Source organism: Rhyacophila brunnea, unplaced genomic scaffold (genome assembly GCF_057557595.1).
Source record: "Rhyacophila brunnea isolate RB1 unplaced genomic scaffold, BYU_Rbru_1.0 scaffold_6, whole genome shotgun sequence".
Taxonomy (NCBI): domain Eukaryota; kingdom Metazoa; phylum Arthropoda; class Insecta; order Trichoptera; family Rhyacophilidae; genus Rhyacophila; species Rhyacophila brunnea.
This window is the reverse complement of record NW_028233276.1, coordinates 30,610,785-30,626,647: the sequence shown is the minus strand read 5'-3', so window position 1 is coordinate 30,626,647 and position 15,863 is coordinate 30,610,785. Positions and strand designations below refer to the sequence as shown.

General features: G+C 31.9%; 1 protein-coding gene across 1 annotated transcript in view; it reads right to left on the bottom strand.

The window, feature by feature from the left end:
• Nucleotides 1-12,951, bottom strand: part of Sema5c (Semaphorin 5c) — a 459,820-nt gene extending 446,869 nt beyond the window's left edge. The window contains exon 1 of the mRNA XM_085957163.1: nucleotides 12,524-12,951. The gene's annotated coding sequence lies outside the window, so the exon portion shown is untranslated. The remainder of the gene's footprint in view (nucleotides 1-12,523) is intronic.
• Between the last annotated feature and the right edge of the window lie 2,912 nt (nucleotides 12,952-15,863).

Below are 15,863 nucleotides of genomic sequence, written 5' to 3'. Positions count from 1 at the left end.
AGATACTATAATATTAAGAAGAAACATCTGCCAGGGAAACAGGAAGTAATATGGAAACACAAATTATTGCACCCCCAAGCATTTGAAACGAGTTTAAAGTATGGCATCTATTGAAACCACGTTTAACTACATAGGTAGATGTTATATTATGGTTATTTGTGTGAATGGTTTATTATTATAGTGATTTAATTTTAAATGAAAATATTGGTAAAGTAGAAAAATGCTGACAGAAATTAAGTATGCTAATAGAAAGACATTCACATAATTATCTTCAATCTCTTTGTCTGAGAACCTTATTATTTTATCTTATCAGTATTAAGTATATAGGTACATATTATATGTACTTATATGTTTTAACTTAAGATTTGCGGATTGATATAGTGAACGGGAACTGAAGCCCGCAGGCAGACCATACTAATAATATGACATCCGATTCGTATGCTGAATTATTTTAATATTTTTTTTTTATATACATATCATCTAAAATCTACATCAGTTTATATAATACACTGATTGAATATTTACGGATTTTCGTAAAAAAAAAAACCATATGGGAATATATTTGAACCGTTTAAATGCAGACATCAATGAGTACCACATCAACTACATTTTAATATAAATTTGGAATCACAACATAATAAATAATTTGCCAACAAGCACGTTTACAGCCATAAGTTTGAAAAAAGAACACATTTTCTAATAAGCTTCCACTTTGCACGTCAGGTTTTAACGTCAATATAAATAATTTAGCTAAAGGAAAAACAGCTACAAAAGTCACGTTTAGTACCTACCGTTTTTATAAATCATGTTTGTTTGTGCTTCATATTATTATCTCGTAGGTACTTTGAATATTTCTGTATTTTTTCATATTGAAACAAAAAAATTGATAAGACGTATTTTTCACACTCACTATTAAAACTAAAAGTTGAATGTGGCCCATAGTCTTCTGCAAAGGTTGCCGAGAATTGCATTAATGCATACTTTGTAATATGAAACAATATGTGTGCAGATTAGCATCACAATATCGAAATGGTTGATATGTACCTTTTGATATTGAAGTAATCTTAAAATATCATTTACTCTTAAGCTCTGTGTTTTTTTTTATACTGATAATCAATCCAACAATGTCTGTAAGCTGTAATTAATAATTAAAAAATTGAAAAAAGAAATAAAAGAACTATAATATTATGGATATACCTACATACATTATAGCAGTCAGTGATTCGTATCCTCTTTAGATTGTGTATATGGAAACCTTGACCATCAATCACACATGATTTAATTACCTGCATTCCACGAAAGTAACTTAAGTAAATGGGAAACGTTGTGGTGTTTCTTTATTAAAATACGTATAGGTATAATAATATAATACCAACGATATCATTTAATCGGTAATCATAATTTAATTAGTGGATTGATTGTATTGTTGTTAATAATTATTGGTGATCACTGATCAGTCACTGATCACTGATCAGCGCTGCAGGCATAAATATAATCATACTTATTTTACCACGTTTTTATTAGCTCGTATTCATGTTTGTCAAGTACAAATTTTTTCTTGTTTGTCCAAGATTTGTATTGGACGATCGAACTTAACTTCCCGACTAGCTAGACATTTGAAACTTTTAGAATATATCAGAACACGACGGCAATGCATTCTTTGAATACTTTTAGCCATCTTTAAGCAGACTTGAATTCATTTTCAGTTAATTCAGTTTTGTATGGAAAGTTATTTCGGAAGAAATCCGTAATCCAATTCACTATTATTGGTTACTAAGGGGGTCCTAGCAACTAAATTATTAATATATACGTGCGTTACTATGGAAATCAATATGGAATGTCGAAATGACATTTCAGTATTCTATATTTTATTCAGTATTTCTATCAAGTACAAAAAAAGTATTTATTAATACATAGAATTGTCAAGTTTATATGATTCAACAGAAAATTTAAAAACGTGGTATATAAAAAGTTCTTTTTATCTTGTAATTATTTTCTTTACTCTCATAATATTTAGTCATATTAAGTTCTTTCGTAATAATATAGACATCAATTTTGTATTCTACTTTACACTTAATATTTATGATATTTTGTTAAGAGGTAGTGTTGCTAACCATACCTACTATATAGTACTATACTTAACTATACGATACTATATTTCATTACAATTATGGTAAGCACCGCTTAAATGTATGCAACATTAAAAATCTACAATTTTAATGTGATCAAAACAAACGCGAATTATAGTTATTTATAGAATTAAAGGAGCGGAGCTCGGAGCAGGAGCACGGAGCACTGAAGAAATGTGATTTTACCCGGAGCAGGAGCGGAGCCGGAGCACCGAAAATTTGAAGTGCTCCACTGCTCCGGATGTTTTTTTTTTATTAAAATTTCGTCCTAAAATCCGATGACAATAGTATAGTCTGACACTTTGCAGCACTGGAATTATTTAAAATATGGCAACACTGCCGAGTGATAAATAACCTCACTTTTTGACAGAAAGGGCAAATAATGACAGACGATTTGCTGTCGGACAATTTGTTTAATAGAATTAATAGGTAATGAAAATGACGATTATTTTAAAACCAAGTACTTACCTACTTACTTTTTTTTTAACATTTATATACTTACATATAATATTTTATTAAAACTTTTACCCGGAGCGGAGCCGGAGCAAGCATTAGGTCCCGGAGCGGAGCAACTCAAAAAAGGATCTGCTCCAACGCTCTGGTTATTACATATACAATTACATTGTTTACTATAATGAACGTAAAAAAGACAGTAATACCAAATGTTCACGTGACAGGATACTACGTGCCCGCGATCTATTCTATCTATTCGTTAAATTTATGACAACGTAAAAACCTTCGCAATTCATTTTAAATTGTAAAATCTATTTAGGTATGTTATAAAATTATAATTCACGTAATAATTAGGATGATGCGATGCGAATCATACTCCGTGCATATTTTTATGATGTGGGCACAAACATTGTGCATAAAAAAACATACGGTCATTGTACTCATAGAATGATTTCTTTTTAATTAAAATTTGAATAAAAAAAAATACTTTAAAGTGGGCAGAGCCTCAAGCAGAGAAATCCATAATATGTTGGCAAAATATTCCATCCAAGACAAAGTAAGTAGGCACGTACTTGCTACTTAATGTAATACAAAATCACTATATTATACTTACATGCAAGAAATATCCACAAAGCTACACAGGAGCGCGTCAAACGGGGTGTTTGGGGTGCGAAACACCCGGGCAGCAGGACTCAGGGGGCGACAAAATTACGAAAAAAACATTTTTACCATTTATTTATATTTATATTATTTAAAAATATTATTAAATGTTATAATTATTATTTACTTAATTGGTAAAATATATAAAAAATTAATACCTATATATTTTGATGACAAGAAAATAATAAAATTGCTTCTACATTTCTGTCGTCTGTCACGTTTCAAATATTTTTTTTATTTGGAGGAGTCAGAAATTTCGGGCGGGCAGCAGTTACCTCCGGGCGCGACCCTGAAGCTACCACAGACCAGTGTCAAAATTAAAATGTTTGTCAATATATTTCCATATTTTTATCCCTCAATGGCGGAATAAAAAAAAACATTTTAAAAATTCTTAACAAATGTTATCAAAAAGTTTTTAGACAACAGCTTTTAAATAATATGTATCTATAAATATTGTTTTGGGAACAACAACAAAAATATTCCGTCCAAAGCTAAATTCGCTCTTCCCAGAAAAACATCACCCGCCGAATTAAGGGATTCCGTCCAGAATCAAAGTCGATATTTGTTATGTGTCGACCAAGTTAACCGCATTATTCGTCCAAAAATAATAGAAAACCGATAACTCCATCCTAAATCTAATTCAACTGCATTCCAGAAAAAGAAAAAACAAAACACGGATGATATACATGCCAGCGTTTGAAGTTTTACATAGTTCTAGAATTCTTTCATGTGCCAACAGAATTTCTCCGCGTGCCAAACGAGGCGCACGCGCCATAGGTTCGCTATCGCTGATATATGTTTAGGTAGTCCAATTTATTTGCAAATAATAATATGTTATATTCTTATGGTCAAATTACATTGGCAGATTGCGTCTGGTCCGATCGTCTGCCACGATTGCCAAAATCTATTATCTATGGTTTTCCGGGATTGTGAGCGATCGTGAGCAAATTGGAACAAATTCTATTTCTGTCTGTCACGATACATTCATTACCAAGCGAAGATTGCCGAGAACGTACGAAAATATCCGAATACGCGCCCGCTAGGTTTGACAGCTGAGTTTTGACGTAAAATTGCGCAGAAAAACTGTTCAGTGTAGCCACCAATCTAACGAAGAAATAGTTTTCGGTTAAATTATATTTTTTGATAATAGCAATGTTTATTTTAAACCAATCAAAAGCAAGGACCAACGCGATCGAATCGTTACGTGTAATTGCTTATAGTGTGAAGACGTCGATCACGACGGTCGGCGTGGATTGTTGGATCTCGTTGGATCTGCGCGTCTGCCAATGTGATTAGCCTTTAGAAGCATCAGATTTGTCGAGCACATATTATGATCAATTATTGAGATAAAGCAAAATATCAATTTCTACAAAAATGTTAGATAGGAGGTACCGTCAAAATGACGGCGATGTGTGCTTTCCGAAGCTCATTCAGTTCTACATATAGGTACGTATTTTATATGTTGAGATTTACAAGTATCCAATCTATAAGCAACATGTTTTGACAGAATTTCTCTCGAAATCGGTAAATTTATTCAAAGAATCGCACGAGGTAATCACAGGTCATAAATCGTCTGTCCGGAACAGCTGAAGGTGTATCGAATCCGACAATTTGCTGCATTTTTATTGCGGTCAATCAATCATGCCGTATTTTGAATTAAAAGCAGTAACACCAGTACTGCTGAGTAACTACAGACTACATCACTACATAGTCCATTACACATCAACATCACACACATTATGTTCGTTCGAGACAGCCAAAAGAAAGTAGCCGATATGAAAGAATGTTTTGTAGACCGAATAATCGTCGTGTCATACAAGAAGATATTTGTAAATATCTTCTTTGACCGCGATTTATAACAAAGTTATTAATATATAGGGATTGCAATACCTATATACCGAAAACCGGGATTCCACTTTACATCGATACCGGTTTTAAAAATCTGAAATACCGTTATTTTCGTTATTAATAAAGCAGATAAAACAGTCAATCACCTTCATAACTATACTCTCAAATGACTGAAGCACCCGATAAAAGTAAAATATGCATTAATAAAAAAATCAGCTACATATTTATTTTGGTTTTGGCTGGAACTTGTCAAAAGTTAAAAAATCTTGTCGATTTCTGTAATTCTTCTAAAATTTTAATTAACTTCATGCGGAAAAATTGATAGCACTGATAATAAATAGGGTGCTGTGAAAGAATTATCTTGATAATAATATGTTTTAATTAATGCTGATATTCAATATAAAGTAATACCGAAAAAGCGGTATTGATATTTTCAACCCCTATATGTCAGTATAATTAGTGTTGGGTATTTCCCAAGGAAATCTCAATCTCGAGATTCGGGATTTCCCGAAATGATGAAATTTTTAATTCTCGGATTTCCAGAAAAGAATTCTCGAGATATCGGGAAATTTAAAAAAGAAACCTGTAAAAATCCTAAAATCAGTGTAAAAACAGACAAATTTCAAAAAAATATGATTTTTTTTTATTCATGTAAGAAGACAAAACAAAATAGAAATAGGAAAAAAAATAATTGAAAACATTACTTTTAAAATAGAATTTCAAAAAACACAGACTGCCAATCGCTGCGTCTCACAATCGCGTACGCTTTTTAGACACAAAATTCCCTGATGTTGCAAAAATTGCGCTCATTTTGAGTCGACGTTGGCTTATTTGTGTTAAATGCCCCGATCAGTCTTTGAACGTTTTTCATATAGAAAATAGTTTTTTCAATTCATATATGACAATAAAGAAATCCCGAATCCCGAGAAAAGATTCTCGAGATCCGGGATTTCCTGAAATGTTAAAAATTTCAATTCTCGAGATTCTGGATGGAAAATCTCGAAATTTTCTAGAGAATTCCCGTCGGGAAACTCTCGAATCCCAAGTATAATATTGTAGAGAGGAAGATATTTAGGGTGAATCAGAGTTTGGCTATATCTAAAAATAACCATATATTATGAACTATTTCATTACAAAATTTGACAGCAGCTGAGAATGAATAAGTCAGTTATTCTAGCTAGAACGATTCTAGTATGGTTGAGTCAGTAACAATAAAATATAACATAATATTCTTTGCATTGGCAGCATTGTTTTGTCAATTAAATCAGAAAATAGCGGTTTGTTTTGGGTAGTTATTTACGTAAGTACTGTTATTTGCGATTTTACGTGAATATCAATCTAAATCAGTGGTCTCTATTCTCAATTCAACAAGCATGGTTAGAAATAGCAAAAGAAAATATTTGTCGCATGAGATACATTACCCACTGAAAATGTTGTTGCGAGCTATATTAAAAAAAAAACACTAATTTTATAGGGAAATCAGTATGCAGTCACACCATAGACGATTCGAGGAATTTATCATTTGTTGCAATGCTGTTGCAATACATACTAGCAAACAATACCACTACATCTGCAAGCCGCTTTTACCGTGCCCATAGTGCCACTGTATACTCATTTAGCTATGTGTATAATATATAATATGTTTTTATCTCAATTCCCAATAATCTCAGAGTACCTACACTAAATTTATACTTTACTACAAATGAATAAGCTGAAAGGCCAACAAAATGCAGGTAATGTAACGATTAACTTTAGTAACGGTTGACCAATTCCAATTTCATAATAAATAATTTATTGTCCATGTATGTCGAGTTAATGTAAATTATTATTGATGAAGATTTCCTTAAATATAATATATGAGTGAAGGGTTCTTGGAAACGATATAGCGCGAGAGTATCTGGTGTAAGCCAGTGACTAGAATAAAATAATTATCCACACAAAATACATGCATTTCTAAATAATCAAATAATGATCAGTATAGGTACGTCATTCTACATCGGATCTTTTTATTTGGTTTCGTTTCAATAAAAATGTGGTTACTTACATCATTGAAAACAGGTGTTATACAGGTGTATGCATATGCATAGAATGAGGACCCGGAAATATATTAAAAATCCAATCGCTCATATCTGTTAGGTATGTGTATTATGTATGTAGGTAGATACAATATTGAATAAACAGTAAATCGTGAAAAGTGAAAACGTTTAAATGTTTAAAGACTAGTGAGATATATTTTATTAAAATATTAGTATGATCAAAATTTATAATAGACCTATTGCGTTAATGACGTCATGAGAATACGGATTTATTTTACTATTGACTACTAATATTCAATTACCTACCATTAGGGGTTTACAATCTCGCAATCCTGAGTCCTGCGATTAGCTTTCATAAGTATTATAATAGATATTCACCAGAAATAAAATAAAAATATATAATATCTGGAGGATATTGGGTAGCTTCTAAATCAGTGATGCATAACCAGCGGCCTTGCATACTATTTAATGCGACCCACTAATTGAAATATAATGTAATATCGAAACCTTAGTTCTATAGGGAAACAACTCAAAATACCTTGTTCAAAGATAATGGCGTTTAAATTTTTTTTACAAATTCATTTTAATGTTTTTGATTCTAGATTTTTGAAGTAAATGTGTTTATTTTTATTTGGTTCAAATGAACATAGCAATGCACAACGAAATTTTACAGTTTAATCAATAATCAAACCAGGCATTCCCGTTAATGGTTAATCCTAGGAAGGGTTATTCGATGGCCCGTTGATATTTTTGTTTTTTTTTTATTGAATTATAAAGAAAATATCTTTCTACAGTGAATGGCGTTATTGACTCAAAACCTTGAAATATTGAGTTGTTTCCCTATATAAGTAGGGTATCGATATAGGTAATAACCGATATTAAGTCACTGAAACGATGTAAAACGCTTTCATCTGTTAATTATTTAAGTGTATTATGCTGCAATTTTATATATCATTGATATACATATACGTACAATTATTGGGCTTGAAGCGGAAATCAAAATGTTTACTATTGACAAAGCCAGCATATCAATATTAACAGGCAGTGTCAGCGATCACACTAGTGCTGCCATAATAATATATAGGTCAGTACTAGAATTATCTGCTAGGTATGCATCGGTTTTTAAATAATATTACTCTAGAATATAATATCCACGACACTAAATCCATGTGCGACCCAAAAAATAATTATAAAGTTGATAAATTGACCATACCGATAAAAAGGTTGTGAGCCACTGATCTAAATAAATCAATACATATCCAAATATGTAGACTAAAATTGTGATTTAACTTCTTTTTCAACCATTTTATGACTATTTGTTTTGAAAATTACATAGTACCTATAATATTTATTTTGCTTGTGTAGGTACATATATTATTACAACTTCGAGATCGTAAAAAAATGGCCTTTCCAGACTAAACTTATGGTCCACAAGATGTAAATGGAAATGTAAAAAAATATAATTCCGATAAAAATAAAGAAATATTTTAAGTAAGTACTTATTTAAGTACTTACAATATATGAAACAAAATTAATAAACATTATTTATTTTAGTAAACATAAAAATCACAAAAAGTACAGTAGGTATATTTAATATACGTTATGGGATCACTCGATGTCACCCTACTAAATGTGATTAATCCAAACTAATCAGTATTATGAGGTCATTTTCCCTTGGCCAAATTATCTGTATCTACTACAATCCGATGTTCAGATTCGAACTGTTCGAACCAATGACATTAATATGGACGAAACATCTGGAAAAAAAATGACACTCACTTTTTTGTCGGGTCTGCCGAATGGCATAATCTGTTCTAACGCCATTACAATAAAGGTGATATTGCTATAAATTCCCAATGCTTTTTGTCGGGTCTGCCGAATGGTTCGGTTCGAACGGGTTCGATCAAATGAACGTTGACACTATAAACACTGTTCTAACCCCATTACAATAAAGGTGATATTGCTATAAATTCCCGATGCGCGATATCGCATAATGGAAATTGCGTGACGTCTACCTATACATGTTCGAATGTCGCTATGCGCGAACTTACTTGCTGGCTACTGTATTGAGTGCGTTGTCCATTAATAATGTCATTGGTTCGAACGAATCAGCCGAGAAAACAAATAAATTTATTCTTTCTAAAACTCATCACAGAAAATGCATTATTGCAGATGTATTATTATTAATCTATTAAGTATGTTTGTGGCACAGCCTCAAGGGTTCCGTCGCCGTGGCCGGCGATGGACCGAGTGGCGCCAACTTGTGCTTGCCCTATGCCCCAATGTTGGGACGTGACAGGGTGAAAGAAGAAGAAGAAAGAAGATTAAGTATGTTGTAGTTATAAAATTTGCACACTAGTTGATTTGATATGTCATTGATGTCTACATTAAAAGGGTTCAAAAACGTTTGTATGTTGATGCCTTTTTTACGAAAAACCTTAATCTTGTTGAAGATTCAGTTAAAAATGTACAATATTCTCAACCCGAAAACCTTTGTTGTGTTTACAATCCAACTGCAGAGATACAGACTTTCAACATATAAAATAATGTAGATTTTCTTCAATCTCCATATATCACTTATGTGAGATCAGACAACCATTTTTGGGCTGCAAAAGATGTATATTTGAACTGTATGCAGCTCGCGGACCACTGGTTGGCGATCCCTGGACATAATATCCATCGTAATAAAAATACATGCCAGCAAAGGTTACGTATCTTTTTTTTATTGGCATAATTTCTTATTCAAATTGCAAACATTGAACATAAATATGTTGTGTGCAAAATTTAATGTCCCGCGATCGAGCATACTATTCCAGAAAACCCGGCATTACAATCTTTACTCGAGTACTCAGTAAGTATCAAAAAAATCGGTAAATAAATCAATGGATAGTAATATTTTATACCTACCTATTATTGGTAGGTCCTAGGACTCCTAAGTACTAGGTACTCTACTGATTCGTTTACATTTGTTTACAAAAAAGAAACCGCTGGAAAAATCGATGGCTCAGTTCCATTTCCATAGTGCTACAACTAGAAATTAGTAGTTTTGAGTAATTGCTGATCAAAGTTTTGACTCACCTAAACTGACTTGTAGAAAAGTGACAAAAACACAGGCCATACGAGGACAATTGTGAAATTTTGTGGAACTGAAGAGGAGCGTTACACGATAATAAATAAGATTATCAGAGATATAAGATTTTTAAAAAAATGGCTTATTGACTAGAAAATTTTATTTCCCTACTGTTCTCAAGAGCTAGGCACCTGCCTACCATTACGCACATGAATGATAAGTAGGTACTCGATAGATATAAAGCGATCGAAGAACTGTTCCGAATAAAATAAGTAAAGAACAGTAACCACATAGTATCTATCGGTACTGTTCGGTTATGAGGAATACAGCGGAAAACACATTTAACCTATTGTAACCCAAAAATAATTAGGTTGTGTTAGGTAAGTCAGGTTTTGATTCAGTTTTAGGTGCCTAAATAAATTTAGCGACAATGTATTAATTATTAATGTGTAATAAATACTCGGAGGTTTTCGTCCAATAGTTCAGACTTCAGTGCTACCCAAACTCTTTCATACCACCACCTAATCAAAAACTTTATTTAGCATTAATTTTTACTACCTATCTAGGTGAGTACAAATGTATAATGTATTTGGTTTAGGGCTGGGTTTAATAAATTGGTTTTTAAAAACTAACTAACCACATCTGTAAATTGTAGTTAGTTAAATAAAAACACATACTTACGTTTGACTAACAAAGTTTAATGTGCACTATTTATGGCGGATCTTAACAGCCTACCTCCAACCTCCGCTACTAATATTTATCTATGTATGTATATAGTTATAATGAAATATTTCGCGGCCCTCACAGAAACCCTTACTGCAGCTATAGCTATGGCAAATACGTGGCAGGCGTGCCCAACTTGCCACGCTAAAAGTTTTCGACGCCACACCAAAAAAAATAATTTCTTTTATTTTTAAATATTCAAAACGTTTATAGCGGAAAACCCTCGTTGTTGACCATATTTTTTCCACATAGGTAGGTACTAATGTGAAAGTATTTTTTCTATATTGAATCATGTACATTCAAAGACTAGAAATAGACTGACAAAGGAAGATTCAGCAGCATGTATTAATTTACAATCAACGACAAATCGGCCTGATACTTATAACAAGCTTCACAAATAACATGAAACAAAAGACCTCAAAAAAAATTAGTTTATTAATAAATGTTTTGGTACTGTTCGGTTATCAGGAATACAGCGGAAAACAATTTTAAAAATAGCCGATAAATGTTTTTATATTTCTTATTTTCTTTAATTTTATGTGTATCATTTTTTTATATAAGTATTCAATAAACAATATACCTAGTTACCAATGTACCTAATTGTTTTTTTTTATATCCAATAAATATGATTTAGATTATATCATGTGTAGGTACCTACACCTAAAAAGGAATGGCACGCACAACGAATCAAAAAAAAACTGCTTATTTTGGCACGCCGATCAAATATTTGCCATCCCTGCCTTACAGCCTCCCCATACATTTGGGAAGCACTGAGTAGTGGATCTACGACTAGTGCCGATGATGATTCGTACTCATATAAATAGGTACATATTCATTCATTTTATAATATTTGCAATGAAAACAAACTACTTATCTGTCTTGTCTAAAACAAATTTTGATACTCAGGTTCGAGGTCGGTAAATATATCATTCCTTAATACATAGGTACATGGTCCCCACAAGGGGGGGGTTGAGAGGGCTCTACCCTGGGGACCCGGACCCAGGAGGAGCCAGACCAGATAAGTGAGTTAAACACACATCACAAATTTGCTTTAATAGTAAAAAATCCTTATTTTCCTGCAATAATGTTATTTTTAATTGTATATCGATACTCGACAACTCCATAATTCAAAATATGGATGTATTAAATATTCAAATATACAAAAAACACTAAATATACACATTAATTTTACCGCGTACCTACACCATTTGGAAAACGCTACTATAGAGCTTGACAGAGCCTTTATCCTTAGCGATAGGTCCAGGGGGGCCCGCCAAAGATCCTAGCCTGAGGGCCCACTTCAGGATGTGGGGGCCATGCATAGGTGCATAATAATAATATCATCATACGATTAGGTAACTTTCATAATTTCATAAGTTCATAAATTATAACATAACAATATACTTGACAATTTCGCATGTTTAAAATGGTAATAGGTACATAATCAAAATAACACTAAACTGATAATGAATACTATAAAATAACTTACTTACCGTAATTAATTCAACTTATTGTAAGTAGGTATACATTGTTTTTAAATTAATTAGGAGTTAAGTTCAGACATAAAAATAGGTATAATAGGTAAGGTAAAACTGATCACTTACCTTTATACTTTCAATTGAAACTCGAGTCAAAGTTTGTTTATTATAATATAAACATCAGATTTCAGATTTGTCATTTTATTAAACAACCACAGTTTAATCAAATAAACATCACCACTACAGAATTACCAAGTTCACTTTATATAAGTTTTTGTAAACAATCTTTTGCATTGACTGTAGAATACAAGTTTTTTGAGAATTTATTCACTGGACAGAATGCAAAGATAACAGTCTTTCATTGAATATTCACTTTAAAACAAACACAGTATTTTGCAAGATTACACTAATAACAATATTGTAAACATTATTATCTCATTTAATAAAACACAAATAGTTTGTCAAAGTTCGATAACTTATTCCACGAAGTCGGCAATTTTGATAAGACTTTCGTCAGCGACACAACCTACCAGCGCAAACGTCCTTACGATACTGAACTGAAGTGATGTGAAGAAATCTAACCACTTCAATGCGAGATAATAAGCTTCAACTTTTTGTAATATAAATAAATACCTAGTTTACTGCATTAGGTTTAATTAGATATTGTGAAGTTTATATAAACCGCATTTTATGAAATAATACAACGTTTTAGAGTTAAAAGGAGTACACAGGGAACTCAGAAATATAGTACAATACAAGCTTTTTGGTTAAAAACCTTTTTCACCACCATTTGGCGCTAAAATGTTTTTTTAGTTGTCTCGCTTCATCTTTAGAGCGAGATCGAATGATAAATTAGTATGTAGTATCCATGGTTGTGTCTCTTTTTGTTTTCATCTTCAGCCAGTACCGGTATATTACATAGCTTCTTTTGAAACACGAACAAGTCTGACTACAAACATTCTGCCTTGGCACAATATAATACGCCGTAGGTCGCTTACCGTAAGATATATTTTGAGATCAAATGAATATTTTTCGAATGCGCTTGTGTTGAATTTAAAAGATGTCGACTGGTGTAAAGATTTTGTTACTTTTGTATACGATTGGTGCAGGTATAATACCTTCGTCTTCTGACAGTGGCGTGGGTGTACACAGTATTGGGTCGACAAGTACAAAAACAATCTTCAAGTATGAAAATAATTTTTAATACTTTTATAACGTTGTAAAAAGATTTGTCGAACATTAAATCTCATTGGTTCCAACAGGTTTAATTTGTAAAACAATCACCAATAATTTGGTTCTTACTTCAGCATTTCATCTATCATACATGACACATTTCACGACAACGGAAGTTCAACTACTGAGAAGTTCAACAACTCCATTGTAATATCGAGTCGTTATTATAATTAAAAAATCAACAATAATATTTTTGTTTTGCAATTCTATACGTTCATAACATCAATTGTTTCCAACAATAGTATCAGGTGATTGGTTCACACTAACTGAATAATGGCCATGCTATATAATTTATAATTAAATGAATACGAATTAATTCGATGGTATTAATGCATAATCCTGACTAAGACACATTTCTATAGTAGGTATAAGACATACTTGAACAATTGAACATCGTATAAAAACTATTCGAAAGTTGTGTAAAAAATATTTACTTACAATTAATATTTATATGAGAATATTTAAAATGGTCTAATTCAAATGTTATTTTTCGTAGAAATGAGAAACATTGTTCACGCACATTTCACATCCCTAGTTTTACAGTTTTCGACTATGGCTAATCAAAAAATACCATTCTGAAATAATTGGGAAATACCATCTGAACAAGGTAAATCACAAAATGCACATTAATGCACTAACGTGGTTTTCTTTCTCAATGTGTATGAGGATTTATATTTTTAAATTAAATTATTCATATAATTTTGAACAGAAAATGTATTTTAATAGGTAGTAGTATTTTTCAAAAATTAGACTATATTGAGTAATTTTGAGATAACCCATAATGCACGTTAGTAATATAAATTTAACCATTTTACTGGGTTTGGAACCCAGGAGGAAGGGCGTCGTCGATTCTCTGGTAGGAGGGGTCTTTCGACGACAGCACGCTTTTCAACGTCAACATTTGCGGAAAGGTTTGAATTGAGGGGTCTATGTTTGTTGCTGTTTTTTTTTTTAATTAACGGTATTTTACTAATATATTAAATTATGTCTAATCAATGATCATAACATTTTAATTTTACTTTTTAATGTATACGTACCAGTTGATAAATATATGTTTTGTACGTAATTGGACGCAACTATATGCCCCATGACATTTTTATATTATAATTGAACTTTTCACTCTTATTTACTGTATACATTATTCACTTTTTATATTATGTAAGTTAATAATCAGTTTGTGTTGATGTGTTCAATCCCAAATATTTTAAAAATGGAACGTCACTGGTTCGACGGATGCACCAAAACATAATTTTCTTTTTCATAGTAGGGTCACCGTTATAGTTCAAGGACGCTGCTGCGTAGTAATTTAATTTCTACTCTATAATTTTATTTAGTTTAAAGCGTTTACCGGCTATATTTATCTATGGTTTTACCTATTTTTAAAATCTTTTATTTAACCATTCGAATTTTAAATATTCATGCAAACTACGGGAAAACAAAAGACCGGAGAATCGAATGGAATTCACTTTTTGCTTTTATCAAAAACAAGTTTTTTATCATTAGGTAGGTAACGTGGTTTTTTTTCAATAAATAAATTTTATATTTATGATTCAATCGTAATTCAACAGGAAAATATTGAAATTCCTCTGTAATGATTAGGAAATATTATGTAATTATTCAAATATCTAGTTAGTTATTTATAAATTTAATTTCATTCATAAATCCGCTTTGCTGTAATACCTATAAAAATGTAAATAATGATTATGATTCCCCACCTATCTATTTAATTAGCATCGTGTCGAACATGGACAGCATTTCTATTGCGGCTATTTCATTATAAGTTTATCATATTATTATTAATATGTATGTATTGTTATTTTAATGGCGTGAACACTATCGTAATAGATTTTCGGGTCGTGTTTTTACTCCTTCTCATCTTATTTCTTGAGAATGGCCTCTGTGACGAGCCCGAAACGTCAAGGAAAGAAGAAGGAAGAGTTCGCGGTGACAACCCAAAAATCGGACCCGAATCCACTTGTGTGCGCGCCTGGGTGGTGACTGTGAAATGTGTTTTTTAAAACAACTATTATGCAACTGCAATTAAAAAATATGCACCTGTGTGTCCTAACAATAAATAAAAACAATGCCAAATATTAAAATAGAACGAAAGATTATCAACATAATATTGTTATTCCGCGTCATATGAAAGTTTGTTAAGGTTTACAGCATGAAACAGGGAACAGAAACATAATGGGAAGTGCACATGTTAACGCAATGCGCATTCGATATTGGT